Source organism: Pristis pectinata, chromosome 40, assembly GCF_009764475.1.
Source record: "Pristis pectinata isolate sPriPec2 chromosome 40, sPriPec2.1.pri, whole genome shotgun sequence".
Classification (NCBI taxonomy): Eukaryota; Metazoa; Chordata; class Chondrichthyes; order Rhinopristiformes; family Pristidae; genus Pristis; species Pristis pectinata.
In genome coordinates this window covers 3,823,523-3,844,014 of record NC_067443.1, presented here as the reverse complement: position 1 = coordinate 3,844,014, position 20,492 = coordinate 3,823,523, and the positions used below count along the sequence as shown (strand labels likewise).

The 20,492-nt window shown below is 51.7% G+C and overlaps 1 long non-coding RNA gene across 1 annotated transcript in view; it reads left to right on the top strand.

Moving 5' to 3' along the window:
- The first annotated feature begins 2,563 nt into the window (after positions 1-2,563).
- The window catches only part of LOC127587538 (uncharacterized), a 28,923-nt gene continuing 10,994 nt past the window's right edge, over positions 2,564-20,492 (top strand). The window contains exon 1 of the long non-coding RNA XR_007958787.1: positions 2,564-3,367. This is a non-coding gene — a long non-coding RNA (uncharacterized LOC127587538). The remainder of the gene's footprint in view (positions 3,368-20,492) is intronic.

Sequence of the window (20,492 nt, the reverse complement as noted above, 5' to 3'; positions counted from 1 at the left end):
TGTGTGTGAGTGTGTCTGTGGGTCTGGGAGCACCCAGAGGAAACCCACGCAGACACACAGGGAGAACGTACAAACTCCTTACAGACAGCAGCCGGAATTGAACCCAGGTCGCTGGCGCTGTAATAGCGTTACGCTAGCTGCTACACTACTGTGCCTGCACACATGTGTATGCACACACACACACACACGCACACACAAGTGTGCACACGCAGACTCACACGGGTCCACTCCCATACACGCAAAGAACCGCACCATCTCCCAGACACAAGTGAGCACCTATACATACTACTGACACACATGTTCTTCTGTCTCCATGTTCACATGTACCTGCATGCACAGATGTGTGCGCAGACACCTGCGTGTGCGTGCACACACACACACACACACACACACACACACACACACACACACACACACACACACACACACACACACACACGAAACAGACAAACATGTAGTCCCCGCATCAGCACGTCCTGTCCGGAACCTGTGAATCTCCCGTCGCACCTGAGTTTTCTCAAAGTGTCCACACCAAATGCCGCGCTGTGGGAGGGGCGGTGAGGAGGGAGCGCTGCGGGAGGGGCGGTGAGGAGGGAGCGCCGTGGGAGGGGCAGTGAGGAGGGAGCACCACGCCATTATCCACTCGTGTGCCCAGTTTACATCCTACAACGCCTTCCCGTGGCGTGGCGGTCCCTCCTCACTGCCCCTCCCGCGGTGCTCCCTCCCGCGGCGCTCCCTCACTATAACACTGGGGGAAAGAGCCTGGATTACACCCTCCAGTCTCCAAGCTTGGAGTTGAAACCCTCGCCCCAGAGGCAGATAGAGCAGAGCCAGGCCATTGTTGATCTCCAACACCCCGCCTGATAGGGAGGTTTTGAGCCTTGGTGTCAAGTTTCCGCCTGAAGTTCTTAGAACTTCGCTTTGCATTGCAAAACAGTGCACACAGCAGTTGCAAACACCCACATCCCCTGGTTGAATTTGATCTAGATTATCTCCTCTCTCAGCAGCGAGACAACTCAGGAGGTTAGCAGGGTGATACTGGGAAGAATCCTCTCCTGAACTGGCTGTTGTTTTCCACCTCGTCTCTCCACCACCGCCCCCCCCCACCCGCGTTCTTGCTGGCAGTTTCGAGACACTCCCTCTGTACCGTGACCAACTGGCTCTATTTGTTCTCTGTTCTTGTCCCAGTTCACAGACACTCAGCGCACGTACAAGGCAGCTAGCCAAGCAGTTTACAACGTCTCTGATGTTTACATCTCTTTCACAATCTGCTCTTCCAAAACACTCATTTCTCTTCTGAAAGCTGGTTGCAAAATCTGCCAATAGGTGTCAGCCGGGACCCTGACCGGTAAAACTCCGATAACCTGGTGTTGGTATCGGTTTATTACTGTCGCATGTACCGAGGAACAGCAAACAACTTGTCTTGCACACCGATCGTGCAGGTCAATTCATTACACAGTGCAGTTATATTGAGTTAGTACAGAGTGCAGTGAGTTAGTACAGAATGCACTGAGGTAGTACTGAGTGCATTGAGGTAGCACAGGGTGCATTGAGGTAGTACAGGTAAAAACAATAACAGAATACAGAGTAAAGTGTCACAGCTACAGGGAAGTGCATTGCAGGCAGACAATAAGGTGCAAGGTCGCAACAAGGTAGATCATGAGGTCAGAGTCCATCTCATCGTATAAGGGAACCGTTCAATAGTCTTATCACAGTGGGGTAGAAGCTGTCCTTGAGCCTGGTGGTACGTGCCCTCAGGCTCCTGTATCTTCTGCCTGATGGAAGAGGAGAGAAGGGAGAATGAGCCGGGTGGGTGGGGTCTCTGATTATGCCGGCTGCTTCGCCAAGGCAGCGAGAGGTAAAGACAGGGTCTGGAAACCCCCATGTCTGACGGGCTTATCTGGAATGCGAGCCAGGGTGCATGGCAGAAGCTGGGATCTAGGTGGTGGGACGGAGACAAATCGAGGTCTGAAGTTCCAGGGATCTGGGACGTTAGTGGCTGGGACCCGGTAATTGGCTTATTATTGTCACACGTACCAAGATACAGTGAGAAGCTTTTGTCTGTGTGCCATCCAGACAGATCATTCCGTATATAAGTACATCGAGGGAGTACAAAAGAAGAAGAGAAAGCAGAATAAAGTGTCACAGTTACAGAGAAAGTGCAGTGCAGGCAGACAATAAGGTGCAAGGGCCACGATGAGGTAGATTGTGAGGTCGAGAGTCCATCTTATCATTCAATAGTCTTATAACAGCGGGGTAGAAGCTGTCCTTGAGCCTGGTGGTACGTGCTTTCAGGCTTTTGCATCTCTTGCCTGACGGGAGGGGGGAGAAGGGAGAATGACCCAGGGTGGGTGGGGTCTTTGATTATGTCGGCTGCTTTACCGAGGCAGCGGGAAGCGTAGACAGAGTCCACGGAGGGGAGGCTGGTGTCCGTGATGCGCTGGGCCGTGTCCACAACTCTCTGCAGTTTCTTGCGGTCCTGGGCAGAGCAGTTGCCGTACCAAGCCAGGATGCATCCTGATCAGATGCTTTCTATGGTGCATCTGTAAAACTCGGTGAGGGTCAACCGGGACAGGCCGAATTTCCTTAGCCTCCTGAGGAAGTAGAGGCGCTGGTGAGCTTGTGTCATCCCTGGTCCCTTTAAACTCACTGGGCACACTGGAAGGTTCATTGAACATGGAAAACAAGTAAAATAAAACTATGTTTGGGTACTAATGGAGTAGAATCAGAACCAGGTTTATTATCACCGATGTATGTTGTGAAATGTGTTGTTTTGTGGCAGCAGTACAGTGCAAGACATAAAGTTACTATAAGTTACAAAAATATATAAAGAGGGCAAAAGAGGAATAACGAGGGAGTGTTCATGGGTTCATGGACCATTCAGAGATCTGATGGCGGAGGGGAAGAAGCTGTTCCTGAATCGTTGAGTGTGGGTCTTCAGGCTCCTGTACCTCCTCCCCGATGGTAGTAATGAGAAGAGGGCATGTCCCGGGTGGTGAGGGTTCTCAGTGACGGATGCCGCCTTCTTGAGGCACCGCCTCTTGAAGATGTCCTTGACAGCGGGGAGGGCTGTGCCCGTGATGGAGCTGGCTGAGTCTGCAACCCTCCGTGGCCTCTTGCGATCCTGTGCGTCGGAGCCTCCGTACCAGGCGGCGATGCAACCAGTCAGAATGCTCTCCGCCGTACATCTATAGAGATTTGCAAGAGTCTTTGGTGACGTACCAAATCTCCTCAAACTCCTAACGAAGTAGAGCCGCTGGCCTGCCTTCTTCGTGATTGCATCGATGTGTTGGGCCCGGGATAGATCCTCGGAGATGTTGGCTCCCAGGAACTTGAAGCTTCTCCCCCTTTCCACTGCTGACTGTCAGTGAGTAAAATCCAATACTCTGGAAATTTTGTAACCAGGGCCCCAAAAGTCAAAGTCAAGTTTATTGTCATCTGTACAAGCCCAGGTGTGCGTAAGGTGCAATGAAAAACTTACTTGCAGCAGAATCACAGGCACAGAGCATCAGAGACACAACATTCACAAGGAAAATATAAATTAAACATAAATTAAACACAATTTTTACAAGAAAGAACACGATTAGAACAAAAAAAAAGTCCACTGTAGTGCAAAGTGGTCCCAGTGTTGCTGTACTGAGGCAGTGATTAGGGTTGTGCAGGTCGGATCAAGAACCGAATGGTTGAAGGGAAGTAGCTGTTCCTGAACCTGGTGGTGTGGGGACTTCAGGCTTCTGTACCTCCTGCCCGACGGGAGCTGCGAGAAGACGGCACGGCCCGGATGGTGGGGGGATCTTTGATGAAGGACGTTGCCTCCTTGAGGCAGCCCCTCCTGTCGATACTCCCGATGGTGGGGAGGGACGTGCCCGTGATGTGTTGGGCTGAGTCCACGACTCTCTGCAGCTTCTTTCGTTCCCGTGCGTTCGAATTACTGTCCCAGACCCTGATGCAACCAGTCAGGACACTTGCAACAGTAACATCTGTCGGCTTGTTCTAGTGTTCGGTAACAAGCTGAACCTCCAGGATTATCAGAGTTTCATGGCAGGGGCAGCTCAGAGCGTTGGTACAGAGTCCGGGAGGTTGAACCGCGACGAGGGACCCCGGCAGGTCTTGGGGGGCACACCCCAAGCGTGTGTCTCAGCCAGCCGGTGGTCTGCCAGCGGTGTTCGTCTCCGCCAGGAACGCGCCGCGGAGGAGAGTCCTGTGGGACACGGCGGCTTGGGATTAAACCCCAACAGGGAGAGCAGGAGGGGGAGGTGACATGGTCAGTGCCACGGGAGGGGCGACGAGGAGGGAGTGCTGCAGGAGGGGCGGGGAGGAGGGAGCGCCCCACAGCCTTGTGCTCCCTCAGGATCGAAAGCCGAGAGACAGCTCCATTGCAATTCCCTACTTTCTCCTGTCCCGTGTGTGCTTCCGAGCAGGAAGGGGCAGCTCGGAGCCCCAGAACGGACTGAATCCTGGGAAGAGGCGGCTCCGGGCAACTGCTTGGGATACTGATTAACGTTCTCACATTCCAATCTCCCCGGGCTCTTGTTTGTCCAAGAATGAAAGGACATCCTGTTCTCACAGAGGGAGAGCGATGGGGGAGGCGGGGTGGGAGAGAGAGCTCGCGCCCTGTGCCGAGATTTAACCCCTTCACATCCCTCACCCAGTCCATTCCCTCAGCAGCTCCAACACCACCACAGCCCAAAGGCACTGTGCGGGAACATCACGGGTTAAAGAAACCCAACGCAAAGTCGTGTAAGGAGAGCGGAGGTTGAAGGCGAGAGGGGCAAGATTTAAAGGAGGTGTACGGGGAAAGTTTTTTTGTGGTGGGTGCCTGGAACATGCTGCCGGGGTGGGGGTGGAGGCAGATACGATAGAGGGGTTTAAGAGGCTCTTAGATAGACACGTGACTGTGCAGAGAACGGAGGGAGACGGATCACGTGCAGGCAGATGCAAATTGGCATCGTCGTCAGCATTGACATTGTGGGCTGAAGGGCCTGTTTCCGTGCTGTATGACTCAGGACTCTTTCTAAATGGGAGTTGTTACAGTCTACATTGGGGGGAATTGGCGGCGGAGAGGGTCAGCCGCTTTCAATCCCTGGGCGTTACCGTCTCGGACGACCTGTCCTGGGCCCAGCGCACAGATCCAATCACATGGAAGGTGCCCTGGCGTCTTTACTTTCTTAGGAGGTTCAGGAGGTTCCGCTTGTCACCAAACACCCTAACAAACTTCTACTGTTGAAAGTGTCCTGACTGGTTACATCACGGTCTGGGACGGGCAATTCAAATGCACAGGAACGTAAGAAGCTACAGAGAGTAGTGGACTCTGCCCAACACATCACGGGCACATCCCTCCCCACCATCGGGAGTATCTACAGGAGACGCTGCCTCAAGGAGGCAACGTCTGTCGTCAAAGATCCCCCACCATCCGGGCCGGGCCGTCTTCTCGCAGCTCCCATTGGGCAGGAGGTACAGAAGCCTGAAGTCCCCACACCACCAGGGTCAGGAGCAGCGACTTCCCTTCAACCATTCGGTTCTTGAACCGACCGGCACACCCCTAATCACTGCCTCAGTACAGCAACCCTGGGACCACTTTGCACTGCAATGGATTTGTTTTTTGTTCTACTTGTGTTCTTTCTTGTAAAAATGATGTATAATTTATGTTTTTCTTGTGAATGCTGCTTATCTGATGCTCTGTGCCTGTGATGCTGCTGCAAGTAAGTTTTTCATTGCCCCTGTGCACACACGGACGTGCAGATGATGATAAACTCAACACTTGGACAGGTCCACAGATGGGAAAGGGTTAGAGGGATACGGGCCAAACGCGGGCAAATGGGACTGGCTTGGATGGGCATCTGAATCGGCATGGACCAGTTGGACCGAAGGGCCTGTTTCCGTGCTGTGTGACTATGACTCTATGACATCTTATTCTGAGGTTGTGACACCCTGTGCCTCCCTCCATCTACTGCCCTCTTAGCCTCTCTATACCCCCCCCCCCGAACTCTCCTTGCAGCCCACACTGCTGTCCGACTTTGTGTCAGCTTTAGATATATTACACTTGATACCTTCATCCAAATAACTGGTGTCAATTGTGAACACATGGGGCCCCAGCACCGATCCCTGTGGCCATTAACCAATCCCCACCCAGTGCCACACCCTCTAACATCACTTCATACTGAAGGCCTTCTGAGAGTCTCAATATATCACATCAACCGGTTCGCCCCTATTGGTCCTGCAAATGGCAACCACGACTATTCCCAAACCTTTCGCTAATCCCTGTTGAGGTGATCCAATCCTATAATTGTCTTGGAAGTGCCCTGTGAACATTTCCTTAATAGATGATTCCTACTGATGTCAAAGAGTAGATTCAGATTAGTTTGTTGTCACATACACCAGGATGTAATGAAATTCCTTGCTCGGGTGAAGCTCACAGTGTGCAATGGAACAATAAAAAGAACAAATTCAAGCTCTTGTATCTTCTCCCAGAAGATGGAAGAGAGAGGGTAGGGAATAGCCAGGGTGTCAGGTATCCTCGATGATACCGTCGGCCTCCACTTCCTCCAGAGAGATCAGTCATGCTTAATGCTCCCTCAACCCCTCTCTCAGCAGGTGCCCCCAACCGGTTAGGCCATTCCGTCTCTCGCCTGCTTTCCAACCAATCCCAGACCCTTCCCCCTTCCCCCTTCCTCGACAACTTGACTCACGGTCACATGTCTGAGCCGTCACCTCTTGTTTTCCTCTCTCTCTCTCTCTCTCTCTCTCTCTCTCTCCACAGATGCTGCCCGACTGCCAAACCCTAAAGGGGTGTAACAAAGGGGGTAAGATACCGTGGCCATTCTGTCCATCAATACTATTCCATTTGAGGGTGGCACAGTGGTAGAGGTGGCACACCATACTTGTGGGTGTAATTAGCAGGGTAGGTAAGGGTGAACCAGTTGATGTGATATATTTAGACTCTCAGAAGGCCTTCAAACATGCCAGCACCTCCACTTCCTCAGAAGTTTGGTAAATCCCCGTTGACCCTCACCAATTGATGCACCACAGAAAGCATCCTATCCAGATGCATCACGGCTTGGTACGGTTCTGTCTGGGACCACAAGAAATTGCAGGGAGTTGTGGACACAGCCCAACGCATCACGGAAACCAGCCTCCCCTCCGTGGACTTTTATCTACACTTCCCGCTGCCTCAGGAAAGCAGCCGACATAATCAAAGACCGCTCCCACCCTGGACATTCTCCCCCCTCCCCTCAGGCAGAAGATACAAAAGCCTGAGAGCATGTACCACCAGGCTCAAGGACAGCTTCTATCCCGCTGTTATCAAACTCTTAAGCAGACCTCTCACACACTAAAAGATGGACTCTTGACCTCACAATCTACCTCGTCGTGGCCCTTGCACCTTATTGTCTGCCTGCACTGCACTTTCTCTGTAACTGTGACACTTTATTCTGCATTCTGTTTTCCTTCCGTACTCCCTCGATGTACTGATGTATGGAATGATCTGTCTGGATGGCACACAGACAAAAGCTTCTCACTGTATCTTGGTACGTGTGACAACAGTAAACCGATCCCGATTCAATAAGAGATCATCAAGAGCAGCAGAACCTCACGGCCTCCGAGACCAGGGTCTGATCCAGAACTTGGGGGCTTAGTGTCAGAGAGGGATCCAGCACAGAAACAGGCTCTTCGGCCCTTTGAGTCCGCGCCGACCAATGACCACCCATTTACACCCATCCCCATACGATTCTCTGCACATTTTCCCACCATCTCCCCCCTCAGACTCTACCCCTCATCCACACACCGGGGGGGGGGGGGGTGGATTTCACACACGCACACAGACCTACACACACACACACAGACTCACACACACAAACACACACACACACTCACGTACAGACACACACACAGTCACACAGACATACACACATTCACACATGCACACACAGAGACACACAGACACTCACACAGACACACACAGACAGTCACACAACACTCACAGAGACACACACACACTCACACACACATTCACAGACACACACACACACACACAGGTGCCGACTGTTCAGACTGACAGAACTTCACACCTGACTTGCGCTCCTGACCAAACCTCCCACCCATTACCTCACCAAGTAAATGAAGCAGCAACTCAAAGTGACTCAAAAGGTCACTAGCTTCATCCTCACAGTCCGTCACTCAGCAGCCCACTGCCCCAGAACACGTGTGTGGGTGTGTGTGGGTGTGTGTACCGGGGGTCTGAGAGTCTGTGTGTACACTGCCTCTGCAGAAACCTTCTCCCTCTCCAGTTGAAACCCTCTCCAGAATATGTCCCCCACCTCATCCTCCCAGATTCTACCCCTCACCCACACAGCAGGGGGGTGATTTACAGCGTCGATTAACCACCAACCCTGCCCACGTGTGTGTGAATATGTCTGTGCGTGTTTGTGGGTGAGTGTGTGAATGTATATGCACGCATCAGTGTGTGTGCGTGTGCACATCAGTGTGTGTATGTGCATGTGTGCGTCTGTATGTGTGTCTCAGTGTGTGTGTGTGCATCAGTGTGTGTGTGTGCGCATTGGTGTGTGAGTGTATGTGTGTGTCAGTGTGTGAGTGTGTGTATGTGTGCATCAGTGTGAGTGTGTGTGTGCGCGTCAGTGTGTGTGCGTCTGTGTGTGTGCATCAGTGAGTGTGAGTGTGTGTGTTAGTGAATGTGTCAGTGTGCGTGTGTGCGTCTGTGTGCATCTGTGTGTGTGAGTGTGTGTCAGTGTGTGTGTCAGTGAGTGTGAGTGTGTGTCAGTGTATGTGTGTGCGCGTCAGTGTGTGTGTCAGTGAGTGTGAGTGTGTGTCAGTGTATGTGTGTGCGCGTCAGTGTGTGTGTCAGTGAGTGTGAGTGTGTGTCAGTGTGTGTGTGTGCGCGTCAGTGTGTGTGAGTGTGTGAGATTCTGTATCCCAATGAGCATTGCATCTACTATAAAATTCTCACTTTTCTGTTGAAACCCCCTCCAGTGTCTAATCCCCTCTCTGCCTCTGTAACCCAGCGCTCCCTCCTCACAGCCACTCCCTCCTCGCCGCCCCCTCCCGCAGTGCAGCACTCCTGGAGGAGAAAGGGCCACAGATATACAGGAGCAGTATTTACCAACCCGGGTTTGGGCCGGAGCCAGTAATGGGGCAGTCACATGATTTCCTGGAGCCACACTTTTGTGCTTCGCACATAAAATTGCTGATCACACTTCCCACAGCCTGTTGCTAGGTTGCTTCACATTTGCATCACCAATCACCGCCTCACCCGGACTCCCGCGGGAGGGGCGGTGAGGAAGGAGCACCAGATTCCAAGACCATGTGAAGGAACACATTCACCCATTGCTGCCAAGGACATTTCGATCTCTTGTTCCTCAGGATGTGTGTGGGAGGGGTTGGGAGAGGGGAGGGGTGGTGGGGGTGGGGTGGGGAGGAGGACGGGACATTCCGAAAGGATTAGCTCACCGTCTGTGGGAAGCAGGGGCTTGGCATCCGGCCAAAATTCCCAGCTCTCTCTCTCTCTGTCTCTCCCCAGCCTGCAGCTCTCCCTTCCCTTCCCAGGATTCGCTCCCCCCCCCCCCCCCCCCCCGCTGCTCTGGGAAACCAAATCAGGAGTGGGACCCCCACCCCTCCAAACCCACCCCCCCTCGATTACCTGCTCCCCTCGCCTCTCCTGCCCCTCACTTACCCCACCCCTTCCCCTGAACCCCAATTCCCCTCGCTTCACTGACAGCGCCAAGCTCCAGACTCCCCTCCCTACAGCCTCCAGAGACCCCGGTTTGATTCAGATCAGAGGCAGGTTGGTCTGTCGTCGAATGCAGCAGGGCGCAAAGGAATTCCCTGCTCGCGTGAGGCTCACAGGGTGAACAATATACGTAGTAATAATAAATCCTAGAACATAGAACAGTACAGCACAATACAGGCCCTTCGGCCCACAATGTTGTGCCGGCCTTTAAACCTCACCTAAGACTATCTAACCCCTTCCTCCCACATATCCCTCTATTGTAAGTTCCTCCATGTGCTTATCTAGCAATCTCTTGAATTTGACCAACGTACCTGCCTCCACCACCACCCCAGGCAGCACATTCCATGCCCCAACCACTCTCTGGGTAAAAAACCTTCCTCTGATATCTCCCTTGAACTTCCCACCCATTACTTTAAAGCCATGCCCTCTTGTATTGAGCATTGGTGCCCTGGGAAAGAGGTGCTGGCTGTCCACTCTACCTATTCCTCTTAATATTTTGTGTCATGTCTCCTCTCATCCTCTTCCTCTCCAAAGAGTAAAGCCCTAGCTCCCTCAGTCTCTCCTCATAATGCATACTCCCTAAACTAGGCAGCATCCTGGTAAATCTCCTCTGCACCCTTTCCAATGCCCCCACATCCTTCCTATAATGAGGCGACCAGAACTGGACACAGTGCTCTAAGTGTGGTCTCACCAGAGTTTTGTAAAGCTGCATCATTACCTCGCGGCTCTTAAACTCGATCCCACGACTTATGAAAGCTAACGTCCCACATCCACAGTATAAATACAACAATAGATACAGCAACAAACTCAAGACAGCAGACTGGTGCAGAGACCGTAGTGCACACTGAGGTAGTGCAGAAAGAAATGCTAAAGTGACAATAATGGAAGAATTAAGGGTTCGGGACCACCGGGAAGGTGGTGTGAGAGAGGCGACTGGTTCAGGAGTCTGACAGCAGCGGGGAAGAAGCTGTTCTCAAGTCTGGACGTCCCAGGGCTCTCAAACCCCTGTATCTTCTCCCAGGAGAGGGAAGGGAACGGCCAGGGTAGAATCCTCGACGATACCGTCGGCCTTCCTGATGCAACGCAGGGTGCAGATGGACTGGATGGAGGGAGGTGACGGGCCTGTGATGGGCCGGGCAGGGTTTACCGCTCCCCGTGGGTCCCAACGCTCCAGAGCGGAGCAGTTGCCTGGGATGCAAACCCAGTCAGGATACTTTCTGTAGCGGGTCTGTAGAAGGTCGAGAGGATCCTTGTGGACAAGCCCAATCTTCTCAGACGTGTTCACTTCTGGCCGCCTCACTATAGGAAGGATGTGGAAGCTTTAGAGAGGGTGCAGAGGAGATTTACCAGGATGCTGCCTGGATTGGAGAGCATGCCTTATGAGGATAGGTTGAGCGAGCTGGGGCTTTTCTCTTTGGAGAGACGGAGGGTGAGAGGTGATTTGATAGAGGTGCACAAGATGATAAGAGGCATAGATCGAGTGGACAGTCAGGGACTTCTTCCCAGGGCGACAATGGCTAACCGAGGGGACATAATTTTAAGGTGATTGGAGGAAGGTATAAGGGGGATGTCAGGGGTAAGTTTTTTACACAGGGAGTGGTGGGTGCGTGGAACACACTGCCGGCAGAGGTTGTGGGGGGCAGATACATTAGGGACATTTAAGAGACTCTTCGACAGACATATGAATGATAGAGAAACGGAAGGCTATGTGGGAGGGAAGGGTTAGATAGATCTTAGAGCAGGATAAAATGTCGGCACAACATCGTGGGCTGAAGGGCCTGTACTGTGCCGTCGTGTTCTATGTTCTAAGAAAGTACAAACGCTGATCCCCACGTCAGTGTGGAGGGACCGGGGGACGTTGCCGGTGATGGGGATGCCTGGGAACTCAAAGCCGTTGACCGTTTCTACAGCAGATCCATAGATGGGGACGGGGTCGTGTTCACGTCCCCTTGGGTCGACAACCAGCTCTTTTGTCTCGTTGATGTTACGGGCTCAGCTGTTCCGACTTCTGGATGTCTGGTGCTGTGTGTGTGTCCATATGCCTGTGTGTGTGTGTGTGTGTGTGTGTGTGTGTGTGTGTGTGCGCGTGCGTGCGTGCGTGCGTGCGTGTGTGTGTGTGTGTGTGTGCGCGCGTGAGTGTGTGTGAGTGTGTGGGTCTCTGTCCGTGTGTGTGTGTCCGACGGTCCCTCCTCGCCGCCCCTCCCACAGCGCAGCGCTCCCTCTTCACCACCCCTCCACAATGGCCAAACCAAACACATTCCAACCGCCCCGTGAACCCACTTGGCCCCACCCTTCCTCCTCCTTGTTCCTCCCCGACCTCCTCTCCTCCCGATAACAAACTCGCTTTTCTCTTTCTCCCAGTTTTGCTGGGAAAGGGTTCGAGGGATACGGGCCAAACGTGGACAAGTGGGACTATCTTAGATGGGGATCTTGGCCGGCACGGACCAGTTGGGCCGAAGGGCCTGACTCCGTGCTGTGAGACTGTGTGAGTGTGAGATGGAGAATTGTGAGTGAGTTAGGCCGAATTGTCCCAAGCGACCTCAGCACCTACCGCACGCTGGCCAGCGTAAATCTCCCCGAAGGAAGCCTGTAATTTAAAAACTCTGGTGTGGCAGGAGGGGGTAATTAAAGATCCAAATTCCACCAAAGTTCCTTTGCTGCCTTCCAATAAAAAGCATTTTACGTAGCATTAAAAGGTGGCGTCTGAAAAAAAACAAAATCTCCTCAGTGAGAGAACTGCCAGACAGATTTTTTTAAACCGTGTAAATAGTAATTAAGCAGTCGCCCAGTATAATTATCATTTATGTTAAGATACGGATCTTTGTAATTTAGGAATTAAAAGAGAATCTGTGTTTTATTTGACTTTACAGAGAGAGAGGCCAAGTGGTTTAGGGAGTTCTGAGGCTTGGGGAATCCTCGCCACCCCTCCCGCAGCGCGGCGTTCCCTCCTCACCGCCCCTCCCGCAGCGCGGCGTTCCCTCCTCGCCGCCCCTCATGGTGCTCCCTCCTCACTGCCCCTCCATAATGGAGAAACCAAACACAGACGGGGCTTCCAACTGCCCCATTAACCCACTTGGTCCCACCCTCCCTTCCCTGCTCCCGATAACAAACGTTAACCCTGTTCCTGCCTCCACAGACGCTGCCTGACCTGCTGAGTGTTTCCAGCATTTCCTGTCCTTAGTTCAAAACTCAATCCCTGTTTACGGGCGCACCATTCCAGGCGACATCTCTGCTCAAGGTTTCTGGGAGAGGGATGTTGGGGACGGCTGCAGTGCCGATTTGCTCAACTGTGTTGCCACAGCCCCACCGCTGGTGGGAGGTCAGAATTGCCTTGTGACGTGTTTACATAGAAAATTCCATTGCACATTTAGCCTGTCGAATTACTGCCATACGTACAAGCAACATGTGCGCACAGGAGCAATGATAAACGTCACAGCCACATAGCATCAGATACCAAGCATTCATAAGAAAGGCTTAAACATAAATTATACAAATTATACAAGAAAGAACACAATTCGAACAAATTGTAGTGCAAAGTGGTCCCAGTGTTGCTGTACTGAGGCAGTGATTCGGGTTGTGCCGGTCAGTTCAAGAACCGAATGGTTGAAGGGAAGCAGCTGATCCTGAACCTGGTGGTGTGGGGACTCCAGGGTTCTGTACCTCCTGCCCGATGGGAGCTGTGAGAAGACGGCACGGCCTGGATGGTGGGGGATCTTTGACGATGGACGTTGCCTTCCTGAGGCAGCGGCTCCTGTAGATAGTCCCGATGGTGGGGAGGGATGTGCCCGTGATATGTTGGGCAGAGTCCGCGACTCTCTGCAGCTCCCTGCGCGTTCGAATTGCCGTATCAGACCGTGATGCAACTGGTCAGGATACTTTCAACAGCACATCTGTAGAAGTTTGTTAGAGTGTTTGGTGACAAGCCGAACCTCCTTAACCTTCCAAGAAAGTAAAGACACTGGCGCGCCTTCCTTGTGATTGGATCTGTGCGCTGGGCCCAGGACAGGTCACCAGGTCCCCAAAGCTTCCCTTCATATTCTGTACATCCTAAAGCATTTCACACCAATCACACAACCCTCTTGAAGTGTTGTAATGCAGTGAACATCAAACAGTACAGCACAGGAACAGGCTCTTCGGCCCATCTTGTCTGTGCCGAACACAGTGCCAACCTAACTAATCCCATCTGCCTGCACAATGTCCACGTACCTCCGTTCCCCGCCTCTTCCTACGTCTGTCTAACTGCCTCTTAAACCCCTCTATCGTATCTGCACTGCCACCCCTGGCAGCACGTTCCAGGCACCCACCACAAAACTTGCCCTGCACACCTCCTTTAAACTTTCCCCCTCTCACCTTGAATGCACGACCTCTGGTGTTAGACATTTCTACCCTATCTCTGCCTCTCATAATTTTATAAACCTCTGTCAGGTCTCCCCTCAGCCTCCATCGCTCCGGAGAAAACAACCCAAGTTTGTCTGACCTCTCCTTATAGCTCATGCTCTCTAATCCAGGCAGCATCCTGGTGAACCTCTGCTGCACCCTCTCCGAAGCCCCCACATCCTTCCTGTAACGGGGGTGACCGGAACTGCACGCGATACTCCAAGTGCGGCCTGACCAGAGTTTTATACAGCTGCAACGTGACTTCCTGACTGTTATACCTGACGCCCCGACCGATGAAGGCGAGCGCACCGTACGCCTTCCGTACCACCCTATCCAATTGTGTTGGGATGAGGAAGATGACTTGCGTACAGGAAGGTCCCATTGGCACTAAGATAGTGTGAATGACACCCGGAGTGAAGGGTAAATCCCAGGGTTTTCAACAGGGCACAAGGGGAATGGAAGATAACGGAAAAGTTTTAACGAGGACTTTGAAAAGTAAAACTCCGATAATCCGGCATCCTTTGTAGTATTGGACCATTGGTATTGGTTTATTATTGTCACTTGTACCGAGGTCCAGTGAAAAACTTGTCTTGCACACCGATCGTACAGGTCAATTCATTACACAGTGCAGTTACATTGAGTTAGTACAGAGTGCATTGAGGTAGTACAGGTAAAAACAATAACAGTACAGAGTAAAGTGTCACAGCTACAGAGAAAGTGCAGTGCAATAAGGTGCAAGGTCGCAACAAGGTAGATCGTGAGGTCAGAGTCCATCTCATCGTATAAGGGAACCGTTCAGTAGTCTTATCACAGTGGGGTAGAAGCTGTCCTGGAGTCTGGTGGTACGTGCCCTCAGGCTCCTGTATCTTCTACCTGATGGAAGAGGAGAGAAGAGAGAACGACCCGGGTGGGTGGGGTCTTTGATTATGCTGGCTGCTTCACCAAGGCAGCGAGAGGTAAAGACAGAGTCCGTGGAGGGGAGGCTGGTGTCCGTGCTGTGCTGGGCTGTGTCCACAACTCTCTGCAGTTTCTTGCGGTCCTGGGCAGAGCAGTTGCCGTACCAAGCCGTGATGCATCCGGATAGGATGCCCTCGGTGGTGCATCGATAAAAGTTAGTGAGAGTCAAAGGGGACAAACTGAATTTCTTCAGCCTCCTGAGCAAATCTTCCGAGCTATTGGATGTTCAATGAATTCAAAAACTCTTCATCTTCCGTTTTTTATACATCTTACAAGGCGGTGCAATAAATTTTTCAGTGCGGGCCCGGTGAATTAAAAGAGAGTGTGAAATGTCCAACTTCTCCAGAGCTTGTAGATTCGGATTAGGTTGGCTCCACATACACCAGGGTGAGGCTCACAGAGTGAACAGTGTACAGAGTACAACAATGAATACAGCGATGAGCGCAACACAGCAGGATGGTGCAAAGATTGTCGTGCAATCTGAGGTAGTGCAAATGAGACGATAACGTGGTAAATTGGACCAGCAAGTTTGCTGACGACACTAAGATTGGAGGCGTTGTGGACAGCGAGGAAGGCTTTCAAAGCTTGCAGAGGGATCTGGACTGACTGGAAAAGTGGGTCAGAAAATAGCAGGTGGAATTCAATGCAGACAAGTGTGAGGTGTTGCATTTTGGAAGGGCAAATCAAGGTAGGACATACACAGTAAATGGTAGGGCACTGAGGAGTGCGGAGGAACGAAGGGATCTGGGAGTTCAGATACATAATTCCCCGAAAGTGGCGTCACAGGTAGACAGGGTTGTAAAGGCAGCTTTTGGTATCCTGGCATTCATAAATCAAAGTATTGAGTATAGGAGTTGGGATGTTATGGTGAGGTTGTATGAGACATTGGTGAGGCCAAATTTGGAGTATTGTGCGCAGTTCTGGTCACCTAACTATAGGAAGGATATCAGTAAGATTGAAAGAGTGCAGAGGAGATTTACTAGAATGTTGCCGGGTCTTCAGGAGTTGAGTTACAGGGAAAGACTGAACAGGTTAGGACTTTATTCCTTGGAGCTAGTAGAATGAGGGGAGATTTGACAGAGGTTTACAAAATGATGAGGGGTACAGACAGAATAAATGCGAGTAGGCTCTTTCCACCTAGATTAGGAGAGATAAGTACGAGAGGACATGGCTTTAGGGTGAAAGGGGAAAAGTTTAGGGGGAACTTCTTCACTCAAAGAGTGGTGGGAGTGTGGAACAAGCTGCCCTCTGATGTGGTAAATGTGGGCTCACTCTTGTTTTAAGAATAAATTGGATAGATATATGGAGGGGAGAGGTCTGGAGGGTTATGGACTGGGTGCAGGTCAATGGGTCTAGCAGAATAAAGTTTCAGCATAGACTAGAAGGGCCGAATTGCCTGTTTTCTGTGCTGTGGTGTTATATGGTTCTAAAATGACAATAATGGAAGAGAGAGAGAGTTAAGGGCTCGAGATTGTGGCAGGACCACCGGGAAGGGGGTGTGAGAGAGGTGACGGGTTCAGGAGTCTGACAGCGGCGGGGAAGAAGCTGTTCTCGAGTCTGGATGTCCCGGGGGTCTCAAACCCCTGTATCTTCTCCCAGGAGAGGGAAGGGAACAGCCAGGGTGGCATCCTTGATACCGTCGGCCTTCCTGACGCAACGCATGGTGCAGACGGACTGGATGGAGGGAGGTGACGGGCCTGTGACGGGCTGGGCGGTGTTTACCGCTCTCCGCGGGTCCTGACGCTCCAGAGCAGAGCAGTTGCCATACTAGGGCTGGGGTGCAAACTCGTCAGGATACTTTTTGTAGCGGGTCTGTAGAAGGTCAGGAGAATCCTTGTGGACAAGCCAAATCTTCTCAGGTGCTCAGACATCGGAGATTGCAAATGGACTTGGGAGTCCTGGTGCAGGATTCCCTCAAGGTTAACTTGCAGGTTGAGTAGGTTGTAAGGGAGGCAAATGCAATGTTAGCGTTCATTTCGAGAGGACTAGAATATAAAAGCAAGGATGTACTGCTGAGGCATTGGTCAGACCGCAGATTGCCATCTCTGGGCCTAGAGGATGAGGGGGGGATCTTACTGAAACCCACCGGATACTGAAAGGCCTGGATAGAGTGGAGAGGATGTTTCCATCAGTGGGAGAGTCCGGGATTTGAGGGCACAGCCTCAGAATAAAGGGACGTCCCTTTAGAACTGAGATGAGGAGGAATTGTGGAATCTGTGGCGAATCTGTGGAATTCGTTGCCACAGAGGGCTCTGAAGCCATTGGGGGTATTTCAGGCGGAGATTGATGGGTTCTGGATTGGTGAGGGGGTTACAGGGAGAAGGCAGGAGAATGGGGTTGAGAAAAGGGATGTCAGCCATGATCAAATGGCGGAGCAGACTTGATGGGCCGAGTGGCCTAAATCTGCTCCTGGTCTTATTATTGGGTACTGTTATGTACCAGTAACAACACAACGAGCCATGTTTAAATGTTAGAATCTATTTATTAATAACTACTTGTAATAAAAAAAATTAAATATTAAACACTGACCCCAAAATAAACAAAATTGTGTGTGTGTGGGGCAGGTCCCCGAACCACCCAGTCTACGAACAGTTCTCAAAGTTCAGTTCCGTCAGTCACGGAGCGAGACGATGAGCGAAAGCCCATGTTAGAATGTAGAGAGGAGGTTACGAATCCCACAAGTTCCACGATGGAACCAATACGACGCGCCCAATCGCCGAAGATCTCCGTTGCTTTTAGTCAGAAATATCTGCCACTCCGAGGGCACTCGATACGTGGCCGCCCACAGATATACCTGCTTCCCGGTACAGGTTAAAGACAAAGTGGACTCTACAGATCGCTCCAAAAATCCATACATGGATTGTAAGGTGACAGTCACAATGATTGTTCTTCACTCATAGATGCAGAGGCTGGCAGTCAGTGCTACCAACTCTCTCCCTCTCTCTCTCTCTCTCGCTCTCTCTTTTCTGTCCGTGTCTGCAGTTGCCAGCACTTCAATGAATCTGCCTTCAGACACTTGCACCATTCCAGTTATAGAAGCTTTCTGCTCCCACTCGCAGCAGTCAGACAGCGTTCAGGTGCCTTAAAGGGGCACCCAGCAAGCAGCAACCTGGCTCGTAACAGTATGTACACCTATTCTTCCTTGTGATACCGCCAACTCATCCAGGGTGCAGGACAAGAGGGCACAGACCCTGGAGTGGGAGCCAGGCCTTGTTGGGGGGGTGGGTCACAGAAGCCCCCTGACAAGACAGCAGGCGGATGGAACCTGGGGACTGTCCACACCCACACAGAAACACCACAGGCTCTGTCAGTCGCCTCCAAACCTGAGACTGGTGGATTTTTGTTCGGTGTGGCAACTGCTCTGCCCGGGACCGCGAGAAACCGCGGAGAGTTGCGGACACAGCCCAGCGCGTCACGGAAACCAGCCTCCCCTCCCGTGGACTCTGTCTATGCCTCTCGCTGCCTTGGGGAAGCAGCCAGCATAATCAAAGACCCCCACCCATCCTGGGTCACTCTCTCTTCTCCCCCCCCTCCCATTGGGCAGAAGGTACCCAAGAAGCTTTGTAGAGCCCATACAGCACGGAAACAGGCCCTTCGGCCCAACTCGTCCATGCTGACCAAGGAACTTTCCTGAGCTAGTTTCAGTTGCCCGCGTTTGGGCCGCATCCCTCTAAACCTTTCCCATCCGTGTACCTGTCCAAGTGTCTTTTAAACAGGAGACCCACCTCTACCATTTCCTCTGGTAGCTCATTCCATATACGGACTTGAGGGGCAACCTGAGTGGGTGAGGCAGGTACAACGACAAGGTTTAATGGTACAAGGATAGGAAAGGTTTAAAGGGATATTGGTGTGCTATATAATTCTATGACTCTATGAAATCTTTCCCCTCTTGCCTTAAACCTACGCCCTCTAGTTCTGGACTCCCCTACCCTGAGGGAGAAAAGACCTGTGACCCTCCACCTTATCAAATGCCCTTCACAGTTCTGTAAGGTCAACTGCTCTGGCCTCCTGAGCTCCTGGGAAGACATTTGCAGCCCCTCCTTCTTCCCCCAGGAGGGATCTGCAGCGGGGCGGTTGGACGGCGGGTCGGACTTGAGGCAGAAGGGACGATCGGTCTCGTCCTGTCGCCCACTGCAGCATTGTGATGCCTCGCCCGGGTGAATATCCACCTCTGTTGTGTGCGCCGGGGCTGGAGGTGTGTATCAGAAAGGAATTTGTATCTCATTCCTTGAATAGTTCCCATGTTTTGTAGTCACTGATGTTTTGCCACAAGAGTAAAATACCTTCAGAGGAATGTCTTTCTTAAAAGAATGTGATCAGAGAGAGATTGCACGTATGATCGCAAGAAGCTGCAGAGAGTCGTGGACACTGCCCAATACATCACGGGCACATCTCTCCCCACCATCGGGAGTATCTACAGGAGATGCTGCCTCAAGAAGGCAACGTCCATCGTCAAAGATCCCCACCATCCGGGCCGTGCCGTCTTCTCACAGCTCCCATCGGGCAGGAGGTACAGAAGCCTGAAGTCCCCACACCACCAGGTTCAGGAACAGCCAAGACCATGAGATATAGGAGCAGAATTAGGCCACTCAGCCATCAAGTCTGGTCCACCATTCGATCCTGGCTGATTTGAAGCTACTTTCCTACAACCATCAGGTTCTTGAACCGACCTGCACACCCCTAACCCCACCTCAGCCACGGGACACTACAGAGCACCTCCAGCACTGCCGTGGAGATGCACTAATGTCCGGTTTTACACACTTTTTTCTTCACTGTCTTGTATATTGTATAACTCATGCATCTCCTTGCTATGCATATTCTTGTACAACGTGTATAATTTATCTACGTGTTCTTTTATGTGTGTTGTCTGTACCTACGTGCCTGTGATGCTGCTGCAAGCAAGATTTTCATTGTACCTGTACCTCCCCGTACCTGTCCACACAGCAATAAACTTGACTTGACTTACTGGTATCAGTGTCAGATAAACCTGCCTCCTGTGGAATGTGCTATTCATGAAGTATGAACGCCCTCAACAAGCTGTGCTTTGCACTGGCCATCTTTTCACCACCCAGGCTTCCTTGTATTGTGACCATCTGACTGCTCCCATTGACTGGACGACTTATCCCTGCTGCAATCCTGACCTCACCCTGCCCCCTTTTAGTCCAATCCATCCCTTCCCTTACAACTTAAACCTAATGTGTTTCTTTCTGTTACTAGTTCCAATAAAGGAATCAAGTTAGGTTGCATTATGACCCTCTGACTGCTCCCATTGACTGGACGACTTATGCCTGCTGCAATCCTGGCCTCACCCTGCCCCCTTTAGTCCTACCCATCCCTCCCCGTGAAACTTAAACCTAACGTGTTTCTATCTGTTACTAGTTCCAATGAAGGAATCAAGTTAGGTTGCATTATGACT